Genomic DNA, 16,847 nt, shown 5'->3' with positions numbered 1-16,847 from the left:
CTGTTTGAGTTGCTTTTCCTAAATACGAGCAGGTGTCTGCCAGAAACTTGTTTAACCATTAAAGAAGTGTTGGTGTAAAACTATTATGCACTTTGATCATCCCGTATACTGAAGACTTGATGACTTCTGTTTTAATGCATTCAGATATATTATGTAAAAGTCATCTGCTTATTGATGATTTGTTAGATTAAAATCATAATTTTAATATAGGCAGCTTAAGATTTTTGAGTTGGTGTGCAATGACTTGGCCACATGCCTAGTTTCCACTTGGTGCTCTGTGACCTTATGGTCCCCTTTTTAAAGTTCATTACATTAAAATATGTGGCCTATAATACCTATTGTCATGGAAACGGAGTGATGCACTGAAAAGAAATAACATTTAACAAAGGCGGCACCATGCTTTTGGTTGTCTCATAGTGACAAACATCACAAAATTGTTTATTTCTGGGTCACAATAATTTATTCCAATTACATTTAAACAAACAACATGCTGCAGATTCAACACTGTCAAGTATTTATAGATTCACAATGAATTAAAAAACTTGAGGAAAACAATAGTAGAAGGTGATTAAAATAAATATGCCAAAGAATTAAATTTAATTAAATGGGAACTTATCTGGTGATGTAGAGTCTCAGCTCGGCACACTGGTTTTTCATGTGCACAAGCTGACAAACTAATAATGTTTGGGAGTTAAAGGTTTGAAGATGGTTATTTTTAGCCCTTGTCCATTAGTACCTACTTGTGTCGACTCGGCATGGCTCATGGTTTCTAGGGTTTTCCATTAAGTGATAAAACCTGGTTGTTAGGATGCCTGGGTCGTCGACCCAGGGTTTTTGAGTTTATTATTATTATTATTTATAATTTCTAGTCTTTGGTTTCTTAGAGTTCTGTCTTTTGGTTTATGTCTCTGTCGTCTCTAGTTGCTCTGTCCCCCCTGTCAGCTGTATCCCCTTGTCTAGTTCACATCTCTGTGTATCCTTAGTTGCTATATCCCCGTGTCCAGTCAGTGTCTGTGTCTGCCCTGGTCCCACGTCTCTGTTCCCTCTGTTGTAGTGACTGCATGTGAGTCTGTGTCTTTTGTTCAGTCTCTGTTATGTTTCCTGTTTTACTTTGAAAGTCCATGTCTGATGTTAATGTGTCTGGTTTTGCTTCCTTTGTCTCGTTAGGCCTGATTTGCCCCAGCTGTGTTTCCCTCCTGTTACCCATTCCCTGATTGCTCCCTCTGTGTATTTTAGCCCTGTGTTTCTTTGTGTCTGTGTCGCGATCTACCGTTTACCTAGCTGTGTGTTCTGTCAGTCCTCCAGTTTAAGTTTATTTTGATTTTTCCCCCAGTTATGTTATATTTTGAGTTTTACATTAAAGCTGTTTTGAGTTCACGACTGTCTCCGGAGTCTGCACCTTGGGTCCTATTCCTGTCTGCACACAGCCACTCATAACACTGGTACCAGATAATTGTTTGGTAACTTCTCAACCAGGGTTTCAAACCATCTGAAAATGTGATGTCAGACCATATGCCACGATTGGTTAGTCAGTGGCATCACTGAGTCATGAGAGCGTCCTTTTTTTTTTTTTTTTTTTTTTTAAAAAACCCGGGAATGAGGGAAATGGTTACACAGAAAAAAAGCATCATGGTCCCAGAGTCTGACGAAAAGCCACAGTCCAAGCAGCAGGTGTACCATTGCCTCAACATCAACCTGTGTTGGTTCCTACCAATGATGTCGCGGGACGTTTGGCTGTGTTGCTATGTTGACCCTGCACACATTACGTGGTACTTGATTCTAACAGTAAATTAGCTGAGCTGAGTTGTGCTGCCTCAAGTCGCATCGAGCCGATCCGAGTAGGTACTAATGGAAAAAGGGCTATTGTAAGCTTCCAAAGATACTGGCATCCAAACATGTGGTATGGCTGTTAAATTAACTGGGAGTTATGTGCAGTACAGCATTTTGCAATTGCTGTGGTGGTTGTTAAAGATGAGCACGCCAAACTGAAGCAGGAAAAAAAGAGCAGTGAAACAGTGAGAGTCAGTTCTTCTTTTCAGTTGGTCTGCTCTTTTCCAAAGAAATGACCTTCATCAGTGCAAAACCAATTTGAGTCAAAGATTTTTCATTTCGTCTGACAGACTGATGCACATACCATTGATATTTCAGTTTATTCAGCAATAACGCAGCCACAGTGATATGCTAGGACAGAAAAATGAAATCAAACTATCACTGCACTCTGTCTCATTCTCTTCAGTGGCTTACTCTTAAAGTCAATCTCTGTCTACATATGCCAATTCTTTACAAGAATCACATCGATTCAAATAATGTCACCAACTTTTTTTTTTTTTTTTTAATTATTATTAAATTGACAGATTGTGTAAAAAGGATTAGGCAAGAGTGGCAGAGTAATGGTGCGCTCTGTACTTCAGATGTCCAGTAAATTCAGAAGGTAAATCAGTCGTGATGGAGTGTATAAGCTAATGTTTTGACTGAACTGGCCCGTGTGATATCCAAAGTCTTGAGCCCCTGACCACAAACACTCTTTCTCCCTTTGTTTTCAACAACTGCCTGAGGATATGAGGCTACATAGTGCCTGATATGGCACAAGAAAGACAGCAATGGAACTGGAAGACTGGAAGAGCTTTAAATAAAACATAAACTGCTACTCAAGACACGAGTGACATGGTCATACTCCTCAGTTCAAAGCATGGCAGCAGAGCTGTGTTTGCAATCTTCCCTTTTCTACAGTGTAACTAGATTACTATTACTTTTACTACGTTAAAAAAACATTTATTTTTTTTTTACAGTTCTTGAATCTGATTTTTACAGGTAGACACATTGACAAAAACCATTTGATAAACCTCCAAAAATGCTAATGTTTAATCCCCAAATCAATTTTTTCACACTTGTGCCTTTACACAGTAACAGATGGCTGAATATTTTTTTGGCCCATGCAGATCTCAGAATAAACACAACATGCAGAATAACACGAACTCCCGGGGGAAATGAATCATCATTAAATGTATAAACTGTGTAAACTCAACCATCACTATAAACCCTCCGATCTCTTTGCTGTGAAATGAAAGACATAATCAAAGGTCTTTTCACATATTAAATCTGCACACTCTCCCAACCTTATTCTGCCAACTTTGTCTCATGCACAGCACACTGCAGGACACAGGAGTAACTCTGGCTAGGTGGGATTTTGGATTCCATGTGAGAGTAGGTAGTCAGAATTTCTGCTTTTCCTTTGCACGTTGAGCTGGCATGTTGAAGACTCTAATGTCCAATCTGTTTGGACTACATTTGCATTTAAACCTCCCAAGTGATGCATTTAAAATAAATAAATAAAAAACTAATTCAGGCTTGCAGAGTTTGTGTGAAAATGAGTGTAAGCACTACTTCCATATTTCACTTATTTAAAAAATAAGCAAGGAGAGTATCACGGTTACAATCAGAATTTCTGAAAAATGAATATTGACTGTTTGAGTAATCTCCTTAGTTGTAAAATCCATTAATATTGAGACAGATGTGTCCAAAAACTTTATTATAGATTTATTTTTATTGCACAATCAGCATGTTTTTTTTGACTAACAAACGAGCAACAAGTAGTCAACTTGAAAGATCAAACAAACTGCATCGTCTATGCCACATTTGACAGGACAGCAGCAAACACATGTTTAAAGAAATCTTTAATTCATCCATGAGCTCTTTACGTCCTAAAAGTGTAATTTTGCAGAGGACAGCTTATTTATGTACTTATGTATTTTCTCTTGAGTCGGTGAATTTTGTTGCATTTTCATGTCGTCTGACTGTTTTCTTCTTCTTTTGCTTCCTGTTTTCTGCAGATAGCTCATTAAGGGTACTTTACTGTCTTTTTTCCTGTTTTCTCAGTGGAGTCCAAAAATGACAAGACATATTTTTGTCCAGATTTCTTTTCATGCCTGTGCACTCCTAATATGTTTGTCATCGTTATTCTGTTAAAGGTCTCGTACAGAGACTTCCTCACCTAAAGAGATAAAAGCATACAGGTAAAAACAGTTGTGAAAATGTGAAAACAAGCTGGGTTGCCCAACTCATTTCAGTCCCTAGACACCAGTAATTGTACTTTATTGGTATTGTATCATTTCTACCGAATGTTCAGTGTTTTTCTAAATGTTCTCATATTTTCTATTAAATCTGTAGCTGAGAGCTGCTCCACCATATCATGTGTGTGATTCAGCACAGTGCCATTTACACCACGCTGTAATGCTACTTGGAGCAAAGCTTACATTCAACATCATGAATTCCAGCTTTTCATCTTCTGACCTTACACATTATGTGTGTCTAATGGAAATAGTCACAGTGGCTGCAGTAGCTTAGACTTTGCCCATTTTACTTTATGAATGACCAGTTCTGGGGCGATGGATCTTTATGTGGCTTAGTCCCTGTGTGACTTTGATCAGGTTTTCAGTAAACTGACACAACTTGTGTCTAAATTATGAAATTTCCCCTTGTGGGACTAATAAAGGCATATCAAATAAATCAGATGTGGCAGACGAGTGCAGTTGTCTTTGCAGTTGAGTCAGATGGAAAGCCAGACCCTCTAAAGCCACAATTCAATTATTTTGAGAGCTTTCCAAACTCCTCAGAGATAGAAGTGGCTGAGTCGTAGATGGGACTCGTCCTCTACATGCAGGTCCAGTTAGATAATGAATAGCTCATTGAATAATTCATACTGAGGCACAAGTCAAAAACACAAGATAATGCTTTTTTCTTGAGTATGATGGATGAGTAGGGTCTTCAGTGCAGAGAATATTTAGTCTCAGTGGCTGAAACATGAGATCACTGTAGAGCCTTGGTCAACACTCAGGTCTTCAGTTTTGGTTAGAAATGTTGGATTTGCCTTTTGCATGTTGGCCTAATCCTTAAATTGTTGGAGGATCTTTTCGCAGGCGGGTATACCATCTTTTGGCGCATTTCTGGACACCAAAAAATACAGCAACATCAAGTGTAAAATGGCTTACAGGAATCTCCATCTATTTTTAGATCCATTCATTTAACAGTATGTGCAGTTTGGCATTTGAATGCAAGAGATCACAACCAGAAACCAGTACTACGAGAGGAGCCTGAACATTTCTACTGCTAAAAAACAATCTGGCAGATGGAAATGCTGGTCCTGATATACTGTCCAGTTAGCCAGACGTGGGTGCGTGCCAGAGATCTGCAAGAAACCAATGAGTAGCAGCACCTCCAAGAATCCACAAAAACCTAAAGATACATGCATAAACAGAGGAAGAGGGGCAACAGACAGAATGACAAGAAGAAAGTGGCCGCTTGACACCGGAGGCATAATGGGACAATTATGGCATCTGACAATAAAAAATTAAATCAGACTACACTGTTGAATCTGTTACCAGTTCATCATGGTATCCATATAATCAGACATAAAGCCTTGTTATACTGGAAGGTTAATAATCTTTTTTTCCCTTTCAAAGGGTTTAAGTCAAGTTTATTTATAAAGCACATTTAAAAACAACCAAGGCTGACCAAAGTTCTGTACAATAAAATACAAATATAAAATACAATAAAACACAAGTACATAAAACACCTCACTGATAAAACAAATTAAAACAATAAGTTAAACCTTGCTAAAAGCCAATGAGAAGAGGTGAGTTTTAAGAGCAGTTTTAAAAGTTCCTAGGCTTGTGGAGAATCTGATGTGAGGAGGTAAACTGTTCCACAGTCTGGGTGCAGCCACAGCAAAAGCCCTCTCTCCCCTAGTCTTTAATCTGTACCTGGGAACATCTAAAAGCATCAGGTCTGCTGACCTCAAAGATCTCCTGGGGCGGTAAATGCTAAGAAGCTCTGCCAGGTAAGGAGGTGCAGTACCGTTAAGAACCTTAAAAACCAGCAGTAAAATTTTAAAATCAATCCTAAAAGCAACTGGGAGCCAGTGGAGAGAGCAGAGGACCAGAGTGATGTGGTCTCTCTTTTTGGAACCGGTCAGCATGCGAGCTGCAGCGTTCTGTTTAAATATCACTGTTTGCAGAAAAGCTTGTTAGAAATTCTGAAAACTGTCAAACCTGAGGTAACATCTACAGGATTCTAGCTACAATCTGTCACTAAATGGAATTTTAAATCAAGCTTAAACATTAAAAATGCATATGGTAAGTAATCATGCCATTTGTCATTTAATAGTTGTGGAACACACAAGAGAAATTGTGTTACAGAAGCATGACAAAGAATAAAAATAGTACAGTCTATTATTATAATAATAATAAACAGATAAACAACACACTTAAAAAAATGTCACAGGCTCCTGGTAAGGACCTTATTAGGGATGGGAACTGGTAGAAATTCAGTGATTCCAATCCCATTATCGATATCACTTATAAATTAGATTCCTTAAGGGGTTGGTTGATGGGGTCAGCATTCCCTCAGCTTTCTCTATGGGTTCTTGGCTAACTTAGAGTTAGCAGCAAAGTTGTGTTGTGTTAGCAGCATAATGGAGTATTTCTGTCTTTGATGCAGTTTTCCACTTTATTTTTATTGCACAAAAGGATGAGATAAATGGTAAAATAAATCTCCATATCCATGGCCTAAACTGCATCACCATTTGGACTACTGGGAACCAGTTTTCAAAAAGAACTGGTCCTAGATTCCCATCACTAGGCCTTAGACTATGAGAGAGTGCAGGATTTTATTTATATGCACAACAGTGATTTAAAAAAAAGATGTTATCTAAAAAAGTAAGACTACATTTTGTAAGAGAGAAGATAAAATTGCGTTAATACTTGATATGTGCACTATTTTAAACAGAGTAGCCTGCAAAGTGTTACATTTCAAAGGTAACCTTTCCAACACCACCTTTAAAGGTGAATTTTTTCGATCTACTTTCATTTAATTGCTTTTATTTCTACTTTTATTGCATACTATATAAATAATCGAGCGATTGTGGCTCAAGAGTTGGGAGTTCACCTTGTAATTTGAAGGTTGCCGGTTCGAGCCCCGGCTTGGACAGTCTCAGTCGTTGTGTCCTTGGGCAAGACACTTCACCCGTTGCCTACTGGTGGTGGTCAGAGGGCCCGGTGGCGCCAGTATCCGGCAGCCTCTCCTCTGTCAGTGCGCCCCAGGGTGGCTGTGGCTACAATGTAGCTTGCCATCACCAGTGTGTGAATGTGTGTGTGAATGGGTGGATGACTGGATATGTAAAGCGCTTTGGGGTCCTTAGGGACTAGTAAAGCACTATCCAAATACAGGCCATTTACCATTTACCATAATGACTCTAACTGGGAGTTCAACCTAGCACAACAGCAATTTAACCCTTTCTCAGTGCTGTGATATTTTTTGCTTCCGTGTATTCTCAGCTCATCTTCCACTGGAAGGACAGAAGCCTTGTTCTAAAACAAAACCATTCAAAGTGTGCCAAAGTAATGGGTTCAAAATGAATTCAGAACAGGCCAAGATGTGCTGTACTCGCATTTATGTTCCAAATATCCTATAATGCTGCTAAGCTCTGTTTCTCAGACAGTTCCTCTCTGGTAACCTCCTGTGTCTTCACTGACAAAAAAGAACTTGATACTTGACCAATGAATTTAAGCTTCCAAATCAAATTGGCTAAAAAAAACATATTTCAACCAGCACAGTTCTCATCCAAGATTGATCCTGTGTGAATCTGCATTTTACAGTCAGTCATTTATTCGGTTCTGTACCATTTTTTTTTTTCTTCCTCCTGTGAAAAAAGGCTGTATGTGGCTGAAATTTAGTGGACGCTGCGGACAGCTTCACAGCATGGAAATTAATTTTCAGAAGTAGCGAGTCAACATCTATTTAAAGAGAGAAACTGTGACAGACTTTTGTTTTTTGTATCAACAGGTGCAGTAACAAAACTTTTTGCCAGATTTTTAGCCTACTGTGCTTAAATTGTTGTATTTCCACTGCCACGTTGCCAGTAATGTATTTACTCATGGATGAGTTTACGGTGAGAGCAACTCCTGCAAAGAAGACTAAAAGAATATCTAAATATTTCTGTGATTATGAGTTTTTAAAATGAATGAAATATAATTCATTAGATTTTAATTAGAAATTGAACATTTTAAAAGGTAAAGCGTGGATATAGTGAGATGGGGATTCAACCAACTTGATTTGGAGTGAAACCTCTCAGTTTTGGGGCACAGTGGACAGTTTTAGCTTGAATACTTTATTATATTATATTGCTACAACAGATGTTATTGATAAATGTGTGTTTTAAGTTCTAAATCCTTAATTTGTGGTCATAGAAACCAGTACTAATGCAAACCTGAAGAGGAACCTCAGCTTTCTTTAACTTTACTGTGGGATTTCCCTTATAATGAGTAATAAGGCCTGAGAGGGTTGTTAGGGACGTTGTTGCTCCTAGTCTTATTTGGAAACAGTTTAGACTGTAAGCACTCTTAATGGCACAGAACTAATTAACCCATCTGCACTACTACGACTCTGCCATTTGTGATGTGCTCTGTGGTGCTGAGCCACATAATGGTCCTCGGGTAAGGATGTAGCGTAAGCTCCAGTCTGGACAGCTCATCAGGCACAGAGGACACACAGCTGGTGAGCGACAGGAAGAACATGACGTGGGAAGCAAAGCAAGTTGCTGAGGTTGTTGGCTACTGAATGGTGGCTGAGAGATTACATGGCATTGCAGATTGGCTGCTGCATGCCTGAGGCAGAGCACTCGGCACAGCAAGGTGCATTGTTTGTGTCACTCGCAAACATGTGCTCTGAAGGAGAACATAATAACCTCATTGTTGGAGCTACATTGCAAAGGGGAAAGTCAAATAATTGTAATTTCCTCAAAGCTGCAATTTAGATTTTGACAAAAGAGGAACTTTGTCATAGTTTTTAAACCAGCGGCACTTTTAGGACTTCCTCTGATTAGTTGATTTCACTGAAAGTCTGCTACAAGAATGACAATACTCATTCGTGGGAGGACGGTGTCTCAGAAAACAAATGTTTGTGGTGCTGCAGGGATATAAGCTTCTCCGTTGCCTTTTTATTCTGTCACATTCAGCAGCCTGCAGAATATTGCTTAAAAACAAATTGGTAATTGTTGTTGGCAATATTTCTTCATGTGAATCTGGAAATGATCTAATTAACCTGTGCAAAGATCAGCAGCCTTGACATACATTCCTGCTTTCAGCTGGAAATTAGTTTTTTAAAGATCTCGCTACTGATTGCATATCTGTGCATATCCAAAATGTATTTTATAATCTGCTGCACCCATACTGCTTATAAAAGTAAGATAATCTCTCTGTGTGGCTTCATTATCTAAGTTTTCTTGTTGATGGTCACAGAGTGTAGACTACTGCTTCAATACTTTGTTTACTATCAGATTTTTCAGCAAAACGAGACTTTGGATATTTTGAGAGTTCTACATCGTCATTACTTTCCTGGAAAACTTGTAGACATTGTAAACAGTCGACATGTCTTCTGCGCTCTAGAGGTGGGACTAGCATTTATACAGTCTAACTGGCCACACAAAGTCACATGTAAACACAATGCAAGCACTTTGGCTGCTTGACATCCATGCTCAATTTCTAGAATTGCCAGCTGACCTCAAGTGTAAACCACACAGAGAGGAGTGGAACCAGCAATCTTCTTGCCATGAGCCAAGAAGCCATCCACTGAAATGGATTTTTTTTTTTTTTTTTTTTTTTTTTTTTTTAAAAAACCCCACTGTATTGAAAACTGTTCCCTCCACCGAATAAATGGCTTTTGGAAATCCTGCCCATTTTCTTCCTTCCCACATTGTCTATCTTCAGTTGCCTGAAAGTACCTAACCAGACATGCGAGTGGGAAATGAGGAAAAGTATTAAACAAAAGACATCCTGCGTTGGACCTGTCATTTTAAAGAAAAGTCATTATAATACTGTGTACAATGTGTGGCACAGCTGCTAACCGGACAAAGTTTGCTCCAGGAGCTGATCAGCTTTATAACTAAACCAGCATATGAAAAGTAAGCCCATGATTTGTATGCCAGTGGTGGTGACATGTGGTCATTTAAATGGATAAGGATAAAAACACCACACACAAAGAACACACTTGTGCATCCTTGATTACAGCTCAGTGTCAAAAAGTAAATCTTTCTCCAGTGTTTAATAAGATAAACTGGATCAGAGCGCAGTGTCTTGCTGGACTCTTCCCTGAAGTCTTCAACTTTCTGCATTATATCATGGCTGAAGATTTATAAAATATTATTACTTAGTAACATTTAATATCATCTAAATATATACACCTAATAGGGTTTTTAAAAAACAAAGAAACAAACAAAAAACACACAATTCCTTTAGAGAGGTTTGTGGGTACAGAAGTAAACCATGAACACCTCAGTACACATAAAGCAGCTTCATGGTCAGGTGAAGGCCATTTTCTTATTTTGTGACAAATGGAGCAGACACACTATAAATCTGCTTTCCACTGTAATTTTAAAAATGAAGCTCAAAGAGATGTTGGTGCAAGTGGGAGAGGGAACCATTAGGCAAAACAACAAAAAAAATCTATAAGAAAGAGCAAAAACTTTAGGAGTGGCCAAACGAATAATGCTCAGCTTTACAGCAACAGAATTATTTTCATTGCTTATGAAAAATGATTTCACAACATCTAACAGAGTGAAGAACACTCTTGAGAAAGCAGGTTTATCTTGTCAAAGTCTCCAATCAAGAGATTCCTTCATGAATGTGAATAAAGAGTTTACAGCAACGTGCAAACTAGACAAGATAAACTGCAGTGACCCCATCCAGGGTCACGGTTTTGTTTCTGTTAAAAGGAGGTTTTTTCTTCCTGCTGTTGTCAAAGTGCTTACTCATAGGGGTTCATATGATTGTTGGGGTTTTCTGTGTTCTTTGTATTATTATTATAAAGTCTTTACTTTAAACTCTAAAGCACCTTGAGGCAACTTTTAAAACTGAATAAAGTCTGCGCACAAAGCTGGCACATAATCCAAAACACACCACATCATCTGTCAGACATGGTGGAGGCAATGTTACAGCATTAGTATGTACAAGTGGGTCAGTAGTGTTTGATAGAAGTAGCAGGAAGACTTCTGTAGAGTGTGGAGGGCTATTGTCTGCTCAGATACTAATACTCCAGAACTAGCTGGGCAGAACTTCACAGTATTAATACATAATGACCCAAAGAATTTCTTAAAAGCAACCAAGGAGTTTCTCAAGGCAAAGAAATGGGAAATTCTTCAATGGTCAAGTCAATCACCCGATCTCAACCCAACAGAGCATGCTTTCCACTTAATAGTGGAGGTAGAAGGGCTGATGTGACAGAGGAGGGATGGAGTAAGATGGAGTCAGACCATTGTGGCCTCCCCTGTGGGGAGCAGCTGTAAGAAGAACCCATGTGACCTTGTGGCTACTGCAAAGTCCATGAATAATTCTTTTGTATAATTCCTGCAGTACAAACCTACTCTCACTGACTGTTTATTAATCTGTGCACACTAAACAGTTCTTATCAACATTACACCAAGAAACTATGGAGTGTCCAGTCCCATGTATTAAGATTTATATCAATAACCTCATGCAGGTCATGCTTGATAGATGGCAAGTTACTGAATACACAAAAATGTGCAAACATCTCACTTATTTGGCTTGCAGTACCCACACACATAAAAGTCGTGATGTATATTTCATGCTTGGTTGGCCCTCTCCGCACACTCTACCTCAGCCAAGCGTCGATGAAACATTCATACAGCAAGTCCCATTTACATATCAAGCAAACCACCCTCGGCTAAATTTGGTGGGTGAAAATGCTCCACATCTTAGTTTACCTTGTTTTCCTGTTTTCCTGCTCTCTCTGTGTGACACATTGTGCATATTCTTATGTCGCTGCTGTTTAGCAAAAATTTAAAAAAAGGAAGACCTTTTTATATTTATACACAGAATATACCACAAGTAAGGAAGACGGCAGGTGAAACACTAGGCTTTGAACTTTAAGTCTAATCCCCAAAGAGGTGTCACACAAGATGCAAAAAGATGCAGGTCATTATAGTAAGGTCACAAGCCCTGAACAGGGCCCTGAATAGGCCACCAAACGGGTGTGTTTGCAGCATACTTAGACTTAACTGTAACTTTTTATGTGTCTGTCTTGGAGATCATTTTTAGGGAGTCAACTATTTTGTTGATTTGGCTAATTTGTTTCATTTAAAGCCAGTGTGAGATGATCAGCTTAACTAAACCAGCTTACTACAAACAACTTATTACAAACACATATTCCTGTCCTTTGCATAAGTTAAGATTTGTGACATTTTGCATGTTTGGAGTCTGTAGTTAGTGTGTTGTCTTGTGTAGCTGGTGTGTAGTGTAGTCGATTGTTTCGTTGTTGTCGTAATGTTGTCTGATATGCAAATTTGAATGTGCAGGTGCCTCTCCGTGATTGGTGCATCCAGGGGACGGATCATGTGGATTGGCTAACTTCATGGAGACAACGTATATGATCACACTGCCATTGACGGCCAGTCATTCATCCTCAGCTCACCTCAACCGGGAGACTTTGTGTTACGTGTCCAGCGCTGTTTCTTTATACGGGAGCATGTAGGGGTGGACTGCGTTTTTATTTGATTACCCTTTTCTCATGTTTTTGTTAGTTAGGGAGATAATTCATTGTCATTTGGTTTGATTCCTTTCGTAGCTAAGTTTGGCACATCCTTTAGAAAGGCTCCCTTTTTTTGTTGTTTTGGTGTTAGGTCCACCCGACGCTATAGTCTGCTCCTTTCCTTTGTTAAAATTCACTCACTGTAAACAAATCACCATCAAAAATTGTACTCGTTGTGTGATGTGCTGCTTTGGGTCAGAGGGGGATGGATCACCTTTATGTTATGGTCTGGCCACCCCTAGACGCAGTGTCTAATGCCTAAGTTTACTCTTAGATGGTGCTATACAATCGCACACACATGGGTGAGGGTAACTGCGATAGAGATGTGGACTCCGAACAAGAGCATTGCCACTGCCACACAGCCCTTTTATCATGAGATAATGAGACTTTAATTTCACAGGCCTACATTCATTTTTATACCTTTGCTTATCTTTTGTTTTTTAAGCTGACATTTCAATAACCATACAGCTGAAGTACAGTTTAAGCAGCCTGTAATTAGAATAAAAGAGAAGCAGATATTAAAATCCTGGTCAGACTTTCACTATTATTGGAGCCATCACAGATATAAGTGCACTAAGGTGTCCTAATGAACTGTGAGCTGATAACAAGATAGGATGCATGTTTCCTCTTTAACTGAGCAAAGGCAAAATCCACAATTTCATTTTCTGAATCTATTGTGAATCTTTTTTTTCTGTTGACTCAGAACTACTGGTTCCATTTAGCTGTTCTTTTATTTAGCTGCTTCTTTTTGTGTGGAACCTCTTTAAAAAAGACACACTGACTGTGTCCTCTGTCTTTTGTGTAATTTTCAATTTAAAAAATGTGAAAACATTGCATTTTGCTGCGTTTTTGAATATTTGTTTTGTGCAATATTCACAGTACACTAAAGAAGAGATCATTTGTACTTTTCTGTACTTGAGGCTTTTGGATAAAGAAGCTTAAAATATCTAACACTCTTGAAAGGATGAGCATACACGGTTCATCTTTACTGAAAATAGCTCCGTACCCGTCAGTCAAAGCTATTTGTGATTAACAGGTTTGTTCCTCAGCACTTGATGTTCCTAGAAACCATGAATCATAGAAGCAAATTCAGGATCATGTTTTGTGAGTAAATTATCCAAGCGTCATAATCAACTGCACTGAACAGCATCAGCCCGTGCAACGTCGTAGTGTCTCTCTCTCTCTCTCTCTCTCTCTCTCTCTCTCTCTCTCTCTCTCTCTCTCGCTCTCTCTCTCGCTCTCTCACTGAAAGTGGGTTTATGAGTAGTTTCCTCCTCTATCATCCACTCACCTCTGAAATCAGAAACATTTATTAGATCTACAAAACACAAATCCCACTTTAAGACCAAATTTCCGAACAGAAAGACACACTTGGAATAACACAGGTGAAGAGTAGTGTCTTGTGGTTCACAGTAAATCTGTCACCTCTACTTCTTGGTTCTTCTTCTTTTTTTTTAAAGAAGGCATATATCATTGTTTTTTAATTCTATACATAAAATAATACCGAAGATCTGCTCGTTTTAACTCTTCTAAGAACATGTTTTTTTAATATTTCATTTTTAACAGAGATTCAAACTTTGCCACAAGCATACAACCCCCATTCACAAAATGTGTCAAATCCATGACCCCAAAACATGGACTTATTACACTCAGGCCAGAAGTGCAAGACCATTTCAATAAAGGCAGCCTGACTAAGATTGTTCAGTCATCATGTTCATGGCCACAAGCATAGTCTTCACTTGTGAAAAATGTGGTGCAGCTAATTTCTCGAGGCACCTTAGGTCCTCTGTGGGTCCTGTGTTAGTTTTTATAAGGCACAAACTTTAGTATAATTTGTTAACATCGTCTCAACTCTTGTATTCCTCAGTTTTGTATTTGTATGCACAACCCATTTAGGCATCCTGAAACAACTATCCATTTTTCATAAGTAGGTTGTTTTGCATGGTGTTGGAGCTCGTCAGACTTGCTCCAACTTTGATTGCAAATGTTGTTATCCAGCGTCACTGCTGGGACACAGGGTACGGTGTAAAATTTAGGCTTTCAAATCAAATAAGACATTTGGATCTTTTTGCACTTTGGGAAAATAAAATATTATTTTTCAGATATTTTGAGAGCTTAACAAGAACCTGAAATGAATATTTTAATTCAGATTTTGCATTAAGGGCACATTAACTTTCTTTGCTTTGTAATCAGAAAACTGTCCAGCAGCTAATGACCATTAAACTATGATCCAACAAATCCTACAACCGTTTTAGTCACAATCCTTGCAGGATCATAATTTTTTTTAATCTGTGGAGCCGGTCATGTATTTTTCGTAGTTTGATTGCATGTGAAGCAGGAAATCATTAAGTCTTTAATTTATTTCATATTCACAACAGCAGAATTTCTTAAAGTATTTGCTAACAAAATAGTGAGGGCCACACTGTTTTCAACAGACACTTACGTCTAGTGATTTTCATTTAAATGACACACTTTTTACAGCATTACATAGTTTTGAATAAAAATTAGTTTAGAGCTCTCAAAAAGATGAGAAGCCAAGGACTCAGAGTGTTAGGATGCATAAATAAAAATTACTAAAAAGAAAAAAGTGTAAATATTTCAAAAATCAAGTGTTTAAAACATAGTGGCTCACAGACATTCAGAACAGCCCAGTTATGAGAAATATGCCATTATTAACCTGCATTAGTCCAAATATATCTCTTCTGAAACTTTTTCCTGAAGTGGAATTTGTATTCTGCAGGTTTAATAAACATTTCTGACTTCAACTCTGAGCTCCATGTAGTTTCCCCCTCTCTCATCCACTCAAACTCTCTTGTAGAGCTAAACAAACAAGGGTGGGATGAGAAACTAAAGTGTTAATCAGTAATTATGTTTTGGAAAAACTGGCAGATCATTTTATTATGGTTTGGGAACAAAGAAACCATTTGGCAGAGCTGCTGTAAATACTGTGTCAGGAAAGATGCTGAGGGCACTGACGTTAAAATGCAAAACTTGGTTATACTTACCTTCAATATCCTATAATATCACCAAACCTAACCATGAAGGTCAAAAACAGAGAGTACAAAAATTCTAAAGCAAATGGGGAAGTAAGCAGGAACACTCTTTACATACAGATTATACATACTCACATGGGGATTAGAGACAGCTGGGAGAAAATGAGATGCACACAATCACAATGGAGTAAGTAAAATTAAATACAGGACACAAGAAGACAACTAGCAAAGGAAAACTAGAAGTAACATTAATGAAACACGGACAGTTGGACACCTAATCTGAGGAGCTGACTCAGATACAAGAAATGGTGGGAAATATTGTTTGTGTATTTCAGGAGTAACAGACGTTTCTAGTTAAGGTTTGAGATCCAGGGCCTGACAGAAGTACCACCAGAATAATGCAGAATCCTGTGTGCTACAGAGAACTATTGTTAATCACAAATATTGTTGTCTGAAAAGCGCAAAGCTGTTTTCTGTAAAGGTGAACTGTGTGTTGCTCACTTGCTGAAGTCACACAGGAGTGTTGCAAATCATGTAACAGAATAAAATAAAGTCTAACGAGTTGTATAAAATGATCAAAGTGCATGATAGTTTTACACCAATATATCTTTAATAGTTAAAGACCTTTCTTTGTGAGATGCCTGTTTGTGTTTAGAAAAGCGACTAATCAACCATGCATGAGAATATCATAGGAATCCTACATGTTGTTAAGGAACTGATAGCTCTGCCTGTCTGATAGTGAGCGATTTCTCATTGAATATGTTTCACTGAAAATTAAATGAAAGGCAACACAGGAAGCTGTCAGTGTCAAGGAAATTTCTCACACAAAAAGGAATCAAAATAAATTAAAAAACACTGCAAAACAGAATCAGTGATTCTTCATACCGTGAAACTATGGGAAAGAGTTCTTGAAACTAGGTTAAGGAGAGAGGTGACAATGAGTGAGCAGCAGTGTGTCTTCATGCCAAGAAAGAGCACAACAGGGGTGATGTTTGCTTTAAGAGTGTTGATGGAGAAGTATAGAGAAAGTCAAAGGTGCTGTCACTATATCTTTGTGGATCTAGAGACAGCATATGATAGGAGACCAAGAGAGGAGCTGTGTACTGTGTGAGGAAGTCAGGAGTGGCAGAGAAGAATGGATGTATGGTACTTCTCTGCTGGTGCTAGGAGAGCTGGACGGGGTATCTGCTGGTTGTGCAAAAAGCAGTCCTCCATGAATGAGGACAGTGAAACAGTGGTGAGGTGACCTGTTGACTA

The sequence above is a fragment of the Aulonocara sp. 'chitande type north' Nkhata Bay genome, linkage group LG10, assembly GCF_057382095.1.
Source record: "Aulonocara sp. 'chitande type north' Nkhata Bay isolate Kocher_YH1m ecotype deep benthic linkage group LG10, A_spYH_male_GT1.1, whole genome shotgun sequence".
Classification (NCBI taxonomy): Eukaryota; Metazoa; Chordata; class Actinopteri; order Cichliformes; family Cichlidae; genus Aulonocara; species Aulonocara sp. 'chitande type north' Nkhata Bay.
The sequence above is the reverse complement of the archived record's forward strand: the minus strand, read 5'-3'. Positions refer to the sequence as shown.